This window comes from Rousettus aegyptiacus, unplaced genomic scaffold (assembly GCF_014176215.1).
Source record: "Rousettus aegyptiacus isolate mRouAeg1 unplaced genomic scaffold, mRouAeg1.p scaffold_m13_p_2, whole genome shotgun sequence".
Taxonomy (NCBI): domain Eukaryota; kingdom Metazoa; phylum Chordata; class Mammalia; order Chiroptera; family Pteropodidae; genus Rousettus; species Rousettus aegyptiacus.
In genome coordinates, this window is record NW_023416295.1 from 41,324,840 (window position 1) to 41,335,809 (window position 10,970).

Genomic DNA, 10,970 nt, shown 5'->3' on the forward strand with positions numbered 1-10,970 from the left:
TAACTCTATAAATGCATTTCACATATGGTCAACACTGAGGGAAGCCGTTCAGTCTGGGAAAGCTTTGCTAGAGATTTTCGGAAACTACACCGCTTCATAGGGTCAAACTACTAGAGACTAAAGACTTTTATGGAATGTGCAGAATATCAAAAAACAAATCTGATAAATTTAATTAAATAACGGGAAAAAAGTAAACAAACCAATATCACACTCAATGTTCTCCTCTAAAACTTACTTATTCATGTATAAAGCACTCTACAGTTTAAGGACTAAAATTAAGGTCCAATATTATGTGCCTTGATATCTGGCAAAATTGGGAGGGCTTCATGCTGATTCCCCTCCCCACTCTGCTCACAAGGATCAGTTCCCCTAGCCAAAGAATCCTCCTTATCAAACAGACCAGGTGTAGTTCTTGCTTATCCCTGAGTAGCAGTTTCAGTTCCCTGCCAGCCTACAGAGTTACTCAAACAAGCTAATCACACCCTCCTATGGGAACTAGGGAGCATCCACCTATCGTTACTATGAAACCTGCCTACCACAGCCCCTGGTGGTTCACTCTATTCCCAAGGACAACCCTCCTGTGGCTCTTCATAATGTGTGGTGTCCTCCTATCCCAGGCTGTGAGTATGTGTGACTAATAAACTGCTATCATTCCATCTATCCAGTGTCTGGTATTCAGCCTTCTGCATAACTCTATGGCAGGAATCCCTATGCCAATGGGGTGAAGATGGGGCAATTGAAACATACACATAAATAATCTGCTTTGTAGTAAGTGAACCCAGAGACCTCAGTGGTCTGGTCCTGTGTCACAATGTCTGCAGTAAGTAGTCAAATGCCCTTGGCCCATGTACCCTCTTTAAGGTGTATAACCACTAAAATTACAAAACAAACATTTCATGATTCTCATTCTTGTTCCTGTGGGTAGCCAGCTGTTTTCCATTTCAAACGACAGAATGAACCATGCAAATGAATAAAATGCTGAATGAGATTATATAAAAGAAAGTGACAGATATTAAACATTCTACTGGATGTGCTTCAATATCATTTAAAAAAAGACAAGTTATCCTTTTTTAATTAAAGGCAAGAAAAAGAATAGCAAATGATTTCACATGGATTTTTAATACTATGATTGTACCAGAATGACAAAATAATTTTTACAAAACACTTACAGGAGATTTATAGGTTAAAATGATAGACTTAAAACAGATTTATATCCCTTGCCTCCTGAGGATTCACTGAAATGATAGTAAAAAATAAATATAGTATAAACTGACAACAGGAAAAAGATTGAGAAATCGGGCTTGAGAACAGAAGTGATTTTAATGAATTTCTAAAGTTAATGATTGCCTACTGAAAACCACAGCAGGACAACAGTTATAGTTTGGAAAACAAGCCAAGGTCTGAAAGATGACCCAGAGAAGATGGGGATTCAAAATGTACAAATGAGGAGGGGGGAGATGTTGAGCAGAAAAGAGGAGGGGGGCAAAAAATGGAGAAACTATTTATGAAGCTGAAAACAGGAAATGACCCCGCACTCACCCTCAATCGAGAGGGCATGATATAACTGGCAACCAAGCAAAAAGAATTACTTCTCAGATGTGGTTGTGTCTATGTCTTTTTAATTAATCCTTTCTGGGATGTGGCGAGCACCTTTAAAAATTGAAAAAATTTTTTCCAGTTTTTGGAATATTATACTCTTCCAGTGGATATTGGTCACTTTCAGCTGTTTAACATTTTGAAATACCATTTCTAAATATTGGTAACTTTTCACAGTGTGTCTCCCACCCTGAAAGCCAGAATACTTGGAAGGAGAAATTGATCTTCTGGCAGGCATGGTGGTAGAGATATCTTATTCTCAGGGCTTAGTGTGATAGAGAATTTTTTGTCTCCAGTCTTAAGTAGTGGTGCCAATGCCACTTGTACTATAGAAGGCCCTTTGTATTTAAGTATTATTATTAGCTGCCTAGCTTCAGAATCTGGTGCTTAGTTCTAAGTGGCGAAGGTGACAAGAAATCAGTTAAGGCAGTCATGTTTTTGCTAGAGAAGCCCCCAAGTTTTCCTCGGGCATTATGGCTATGCCCATTACTTCATAGGCTAGCTCCCTGGCTATATTGCAGAGATTCCTCCAAATACATTTTAATAAATTCATTTACCCCTTCGACTAGCCAGAGTACACTAAGTTGTTTGCAGGAAAAATCTTGACCAATATGTTTCCATTTGTTCCAGTTCCTCCTTATGGAAATCTTACTATTGGTATATATGGTCTAGATCATTCATATATTTTATCAATATAATTACAATTTTATTTCTTTCTGCTTTTGTACCTTGTTAAGATTTATTATTTCTTCAAATCTTCCAGAAAATGAACTTGGTTATCATTTTTATTTTCTGATTCTTCTGTTAGTATTTAACATTCTGAAATCATGTCCCCCCCACCCCCGACCCCCTGCCCCACCGAAGCCCTTATGGTCTCTAATCATAGTTCCTTAAAAGTGCATAGTACATCTTAAATGTATTAATCTGTTTCTCCCATTAGTTCTGTGTCCTATAGAGGCATCTGGACTTGCTGTCTGGTTTACTTTCCCTGATGCCAGTTCATGCATTCCCTTCTATGAAGTGTAATTGTTCTTTGCCTAGTCATGACAGTAGATGTGGGACCCTTCAGCATCAGGATTATCATCTGTTACACTCTCTCTGAGAGATAGTAGATAATAAAATGGGAGTTTTTCTCCAATCGGTCGGCAGCAAAAGCATTGGCAAGCTATGCCTTTACCACTGAAGTTTATTGTAAAGGAGAAGCCACTCTAACTTTCAGATCCATGTGGCAAGGAAGCTTAACACACCATTGTTACACAGGAATGTTGCCGTGTCCTTGGGCACAGGTAGTATCATGTAGCATTTACTTGCAATAAGAACATGGGAGCAGTTTCTCAACTGGATGGAATCTTCTACCCAGGTCATCAGACTCTTCTAAATTGTCATCTCTTTTATGTAAACTTTAGGTCTGAGATATGCTCAGTGAGCACTGAAACTAACACAATTCACTTTTCCTATAATATATTAAGACTGGGCACATTTTCTTATCCTTGGAAAATTCAGAACACACCATTTTTCAGTGGCATTACTATATTTTTTTCAGCAATTTCTAAATTCTTTTACATGTTACACAGTCTTCAGAGCTACAAAGTCAACTAATCATGGATGCCATTTTACTTGGTCAAATATATTATTTAATTGCTTGGTTAAAACATTGACTAGCTTTTTAACTTCGCTCAGTATTTCAAGAATAAAAAGTGGTCATCTATTGTAAGATATAATTTGAAATGTCTCACTCATTCAAAACTGAATTTATTAACATAAATTTTTAGGGAATATTAACATTAATTAACCTTAAGTCTAATAAAAAGACAGGCCTACTTAGACAATTTTTATTAAATGTTTGTTTTCTTTATATTAATACATTTTATGTCTACTTTATGGTGGGTTTAGAGACCTAAATATCAAATATACAGTTAACCATTTAGGTCTCAGATTTAAATGACATCTATCCATCTATTTGTTAGACAAAGTAAGTACTAAGTGATTTTAGCAAAAAGTTAGAAAAACTAATCTGTGGAAATTTGTTTCCTTTTAAATTAAAAATACAAATAACTTCTAAAGAGGAAATGCTCAAAGAAGTATCAAGAAAAAATCTAAAATATTTTTAACTCAATGAAAATGAAAATGCAATTCATCAAAATTTGTAGAATGCAGTAAAAGCAGGACATAGAAGGAAATGCATAGAATTAAATACATATTTTAGAAAAGAAAAAAGATCTGAAATCAATATTCTAATCTCTCACCTTAGGAAACTAGAGAAAGAAGAACAATTTAAGCCTAAAGAACTTAGAACTACAAATAAAAAATAATAAAAATTAAATAATAAAAATTAGAACAGAAATCGATAAAAATTGAACAGGAAAATAATAAAGAAGGTCAATGAGAACATCTCATTCTTTGAAAAGTTCAATAAATTTGATAAACCTTTAGGCAGGTTAGCCATAAATAAAAGAGAGATGAAGACGTAGGTTCTAATACCAAAATGAACTAGTAATGATCGCTACTGATCCTGTGGACATTTAAAGCATAATAAAGAAATATTGTGAACAATTACATGCCCACAAAATTGATATTTTAGAATCAAAGACCATCTCCATGAAAGGCATAAACTGCTAAAACTCACACAAAGAAAAATGCAAGCTACGAATTGAGAGAAAATATTTGCAAAATATATATCTGATAAAGGACATATATACAAAATATACAAAGTACTCTTGAAACTCAACAGTAAGAATCAATCCAATTAAAAATTGAGTGAAAGATCTGAACAGACATCTCATCAAAGCATTTAAAAGCATGTAAAAGATACTCATCATTATTTGTCATTGAAAATCAAAATAACAATGAAACACACACCAATTAGAATGGCTAAACTCTAACCCCTGACAACACCAAATGGTAGTGAGGAAGCAGAGCAACAGAAAGTCTCAGTCATTGCTCATGGAAATGCAAAATTCTGTAGCCACTTTGGAAGACAGTTTAACGGTCTATTACATAGCTGAATATAATTTTATCATATGATCCAGCAAACAGGTTTCTAGATAGTCACCCAATCGATTTAAAAACCTATGTTTACACAAAAATCTGCATGCGTTTATAGCAGTTTTATTCACAATAGCCAAAAACTAGAAGCAACCAAGATATCTATGGGTGAATGGGTAAACACACTGATACGTGCATGCAATGAAATATTATTCAGAGATTTAAAAAATGAGCTATCAAGTTATGAAAAGACAAAGAAGAACCTTAAATGCATATTGCTTCAACTGAAAATGCTACATACTCTATGACCAATTATATCACTTTCTGAAAAAGGCAAAACTATGGCAATGATAAAGGAATCAGTGGCTGCCAAAGGATCAGGGATTGAACAAGTGAAGCAAAGAGGATTTATCCTGCATGATACTGTCATCGTGGATACATGACACTATATCTTTGTGAAAACCCACAGATCTCACAGCAGAAACAGAGAATCTTAATGTATGAAATTTTTAAAAATAATAATTTAGACATTTGGGGGCTTCTAGGATGGAATGCAGAATGTGCAAAACAATCTAATTGCATGACAAATGTATGAAATTAGCTCATGAAGAAGGTAACTATGGAAATGAGTGGAGTCTGTAAGACTAAAGGCAAACAACAACAACAACAACAACAACAAAAACACCTTACATAAGCACTGTACTCTTGACAAAGTTGTTTCTCAATAAGCAGACTGATAGCACTACATAGGTATACTAGAACTGAACAATTACGTAAAGAGATGGCCGATAGTAGGAATCAGGTTTCTTACTGTTAGAGTGTGAGGTTATAAATAAGCAAAAGGGGGCTAGAATGATCCATATGGTAACGGGTTATGAGTTGGAGACATTAATATGAACTTGTGTTTAGCTTAATATAAATACAAATGGTTTCATATAAAAATATTTATAGACATGCATACGTTAGTATACATACATATATTTCTCCGTTCTATCATTTGAGAGAGCCTAGAAGCAAATATATTTCAGTAGTAACAAGCATATTTAGTCCCTAGATCTTGGTTTCTAATATTGTCGGTAAAATGAACCAGAGTTCCTAGAAGAAATGGCTGATTTTAGGACTGAAGCAGGAAATAAACAAGTAGAGGCTAGAGTTATCTTGTATTGCCAAAAAATAAGGACATACTAAATAATTCCACAGTAATGGTATGTCAAATGGGCACAGGAGTCAACTGAAAGAGCTTCCAATGGTCAAGGCTGGAACAATTCAACAATAAAATAAAGTAGCATTGGTTATAACTCTGAATATAAAATAAATATCCATGAGTCTATATTGATATAGATAAGCAAATTGATGGGGGAGAATATATATATATATAATCACTCATGCAGAAGAATTTCAAATAATTTATATAGATACTCCACTTTCAAGTAGATTGAGCATAATTCCCCACTCCTTAACATAGGCTGTGTGTTCTGACTTCCATCCAGTATGAAATAAGGGAAGGGAGTAAAGAGTAGAAAATTTACAGTAGAAAATCCTAACGAACACTACCAGAGTCAGGTGATCAAGGTCAACATCAACAGTGGTAAGTCATGTTGACATTATGTATCCTTGATGTGATATGATGAAAATAGAATTTCATCTTTGTGGTCTTCCTCCCCAACCCATAACCCCGGTCAATCATGAATACAATATCAGGCAATCTCCAATAGAGACATTCTACAAAATATTTGACAAGTATTCCTCAGAACTGTCAAGGTCACCAAAAACAAGAAAAATCTGAGAAACTGTCATCTCCAAATAGAGTATAAGGATACGAGAACAAAAAGATATTATTTAAAACCTAAAGACAACCAAATAAAGTATGGGCTTTAGTTAATAATAGTGTATTAACATTGATCCACTAATTATAATTATGTGCTATAATTATGTAAAATGTTAATAATAGGAGAAACTGAATAAGGAACAAATAGGAACTCTATATCATCTTCACAAATTATCTATAAATCTAAAATTGTTCTGAATAATAAAGTATATTTGAAGTTAAAAAAAAAAAACACAAATTCATCTATGTATTGCCCAGACTATACAGAGCAACTTAAAAGAATATATCTAAAATCAGAAAAATACATTATATCAAAAATAATCATCATCATCATCATCATCATCATCATCATCATCATCATCATCATCCCCAAATGCAGATTTTCCCTTAGGCTAAAAGATAATACTCTTTTTTATTTTATTTTATTTTATTTTATTAGTTTCAAGTATACAGTACATTGGTTAGACATTTACATAGTTCCTAAAATGGCCCTCCTAATTGCTCTTTCTGTCCTCTGGCTCTCCACCTAGCCAATACATCACTGCTGACTGTATTCCCTATGCCATGCTCCCCATCCCCAGGACCATCAGCTATTAATGTGTTGGAGCTACTTCTCCATAGTACTAGTTTATTATATACTTAAAAGTTGTTAAAAGAGTAGGTCTTAAATGTTCTTACCACACACACAAAAAAATTGTAATTATGTGAAAGCGATGGATCTCACTAACCTTACTGTGGTAATTATTTCACAACATATACATGTGTCAAATCATCCTCTTGTTCTAACACCTGCGGAATTCTGGAAGAAGATTAGACATGACTGTCAAAGCATTTGTTCCTATGTAAAATTTACCCAAGTTTCATTCATAATGAAGTAAATGAGTTTATCAACCAAAATGTTAAATTTGAGGTAACCATTGCCATTCTACACTCAGGTCTTAATTATTCTTGGAATTAGAAATATATGGTATTAGCTCTGAAATTCAGTTCCTAGGAAAACTAAGAGTGAAACTGTCCACACGCCAACATCATCTCTGAATCTCTTGGATTAATTTTCAATTAACAATGTCTCTGAGATGAAAAGACATAAGATTATTTTTGCTAATTTTGGCCTATGTAGACATTGTTAATGTAGGTACAGATTAAAATAGACACTCAAGGAATGGTATGGAGAGGAAAGTCACAGGATGAAAAAGCGTTAAGTATGGGCATATCAGTTAGTGTTCAGACAACGGATGATATTGTAGCTATAGTAAGCCAAAGGGATTTAATACCAAGAACAAAGTGCTTGCAAAATTACTAAAAGGTCTAGAAAAAGTGCTCTGGCCTGGGCTCCCAAGAACTATTACAGATATCACTGCATAACTGGCTCAGAGGAAAGTGCTTCTTGAGCTACAATTAGGAAGCTGGGAATAAGAAGACGGTTCCTCAGCTCTGCTCCAAGGAAGCGGCTGCTAGAGATGCAGGTTACTGAGTCAAGTCCTGCATCAAGAAAATCCATATCCCCTCCAGGCCCTCCCTCTCCCCCATTCCACTCTGCATTCAAGTCTCTCATGAGTGCATTTGATTAATTGAACTTAAATTACATCTGCAGCTTCAGCTGCAAGGGAAGTCTGAGAAATGCACTTTTAAGTTCTCCATTGTCTGCCACACAGAAAGCACATTAAAGAAGGTAGAATAAATGTTTAGTCAGTCCAAATAGCTTATCCACCATGTGTGACATTAGATTATTGTAATGTGAGTAATGCATTTGAGGGGGTATTATCAACTGGCCTCTTACTGAAGGCATATTTTTCCTTTAGAATTTAGCAATGATCTATTCAAGTAGACCCTGTAGTCAACATATCACTCAGTAATCCAAATGAACCAAAAATAAAGCGCCTCCTCAAATTGTTACAACATCACAGATCATCTGCATCTGTTCTTTTAAAATATCTTTGGGCCATAAGGTCTGCAGACAAAATTCCTTTTAAAAATTTTTCCTAAGTTTTATAAAATCATTCTTTGGATTCCTTGAAATGTGCATGCATTCTCATTCATTTTCTCTCTCTCTCATATGCACCCCCCCATACACACACACACACACACACACACACACTCACAAACACACAATTCAGCTTTAATCAATATGAGAAAGGCCCTTGTGGCTATATAGATACCTATTAATTATCAAGATGCCTTTATCTAAGCTCACAACTTTAGTATTTGTCTTTCCAAATTAAAACATTCCCCCTGGAGTGAAATATAAACTGTTTATTTATCCCATCATCAACTATTCCCATAGGCTAACCTCTTCCTTGTGTTCTTGCTTTCCAGAATAGACTTCATCACCAACATGGTCTGGTTTTCTACAGATGAGAACAAATTATTAAATTTCTATTACATTAAATAATAAACTGGTTATGCTAGAAAAATACAAAGGGATTTAAAAATTAATCTGACTATACTTTGTACAGAATGGTATCTTGTGATTGAGTTCGAGGAAAAGTCTCTATAAAAATATACGAGAAAAACATAGGTTGTTGAGATAGATTGGGAAAGATGATTGTTTTAGTCAGGAATTACTGTTGAATGAGGACTGAATGATCTCTTAAACAGCAACAGAAAGAAAACCCTTGCAGAATTCTGTCAGCTTTGTATCATTTCACTCCTGCTGCACTTGTATATAAAGACAGTTGAAATGCAAAAAAACTGCCAGAGGTTTCTAAACTTCTCCAAATATTCAAAGTGACTCTCAATTACAAAAGTACAAATGAAAATACACAATTTTGCAATAAATCCCTCTCACTTTTTCATTCATTCTTTAAATTCTTTCTAAATAATACATTCTACAATAAAAAGTTTTCTATCAAAAAGTTATTTAAACTAAATGGAAAAAGCAATAAAGAAAAGATCTAAGCAAGCCCCCCTCCCACAAACCTAAAATAACCTTCTCTTCCTAGTCTATAATATTGCTCAGATAAATTTTTGAAATGAAGTATCCATCTTTCAGAAAGAATGCCAAGAAATAGTGGTTTAAGAGGACACTAAATTTAACATGGTTACACTTGAATTGCTACTATATCAAGAAAAGAATGTTCCTCATAGAATTTACTAGCACACATCAATTTATTCATGAAACATCTATTCTCTTGTAAAATATACTTTGCTTTATCTTCACTTCTGTACAACATACTTGAAGACAGGACTTCTCTGTGGATGCCTTTGGGGGGAAAAAAAGGAAGAAACAAAAATTTGCACTCTCAAATTTTCACTCAAATCCAATTTTACACTAAAATTTTATAAAACAAAATTGGCAAAGGACAGGGTAATAGATTACTATCAAAGAAAGTTACTTTTTAAATCAGAAGAAAGTTATATATTATTTTCCATTACGCATGAATTTTAAAAGAATTATTTTATAAAGAGATGAAAGCAATACTTTTGCTTTGGCTCTAAGTAGTAAAGGTGGGCTATATTTAGCATGCATTTATCCTTTTCACAGCAGGCATCCAAACAGCATTACAGTCACAAGTGAATGATAATATTCTCTCAAATACTTCTATGACTTATTGTGCTAGCAAACTATAACCATATCTTTTTTTTTTTTTTTTTAGGCGAGGCAACCCTCGGTTGACCTTACAGATTGCAAGGACCTTGTCATCTTACAATCCCTTATTTTTTTTATTTTTTTTTTTTTTAGTTTTAATGCCTACAGCACCTGGTCTTCCTAGGTGGTCTCCCATCCAAGTACTAACCAAGCCCAACCCTGCTTAGCTTCCAAGATCAGACAGGATCAGGCTTGTTCAAGATAGCATGGCCGTAGACGCTATAACCCTATCTTTTTTTCTTCCATATCAATTAGCTGACAGCAATTTTAAAATAGGCAAATAGCAGAAGTTTACCAAATAACAAAATTCTTTTGACCACACAAAGGGCAAAGAAACCAGCATATAACAAGTGCCTACCATGTACCTGGCAAGATTATTGAAACACTAGCATTCATTATTTTAATCTTATCAACAGCTACCTGTGGTAAGAATAACAACCTTTATATAGAAGAAAAAACAGAGACTAAAGAATTTAAATATCGTATGAAAAGTTACATGATTGATAATTGATAAAATTGTTATTTCAACCCAATTCTGTTATTCTCCAAAGTTCTGCTTCTTTTACAGCCTTACATATTTGCTACTACGAGATTTACTCTTATAAACATTGAACAGGGCATGCATTCTTTTCTGCTCATGTGCAGGCCCAGAAAAAATATATGTCTTGACTACAAAGCACCCTTGTAAGATATTTCTGACCAGCTTTTCAAATGGACATAATCATCATCTTATTTCTTTCGTTGCCCAAGATATGAAACGATGATGTGTCTTCACAGGAGAAAGTAGTACATCATAGTGCAATAAGAAGACTCTTCTGACAAAAGGGCATTTCTTTTCAGAAGCCATCTGTTTTTTAGAAGCTTTCTATGCTATGATTTGAATTAAGTTGGGTCACTAAAATAGCACACAAAAAAGAGAGACACCAATACCCATAAATGTATAATCTCCCACAGTTTCCCTCAAATTAATTC

The 10,970-nt window shown here is 34.3% G+C and overlaps 1 pseudogene; it reads right to left on the reverse strand.

Moving 5' to 3' along the window:
- Positions 1 to 10,097: 10,097 nt before the first annotated feature.
- Positions 10,098 to 10,216, reverse strand: LOC118614414 (annotated as a pseudogene).
- Between the last annotated feature and the right edge of the window lie 754 nt (positions 10,217 to 10,970).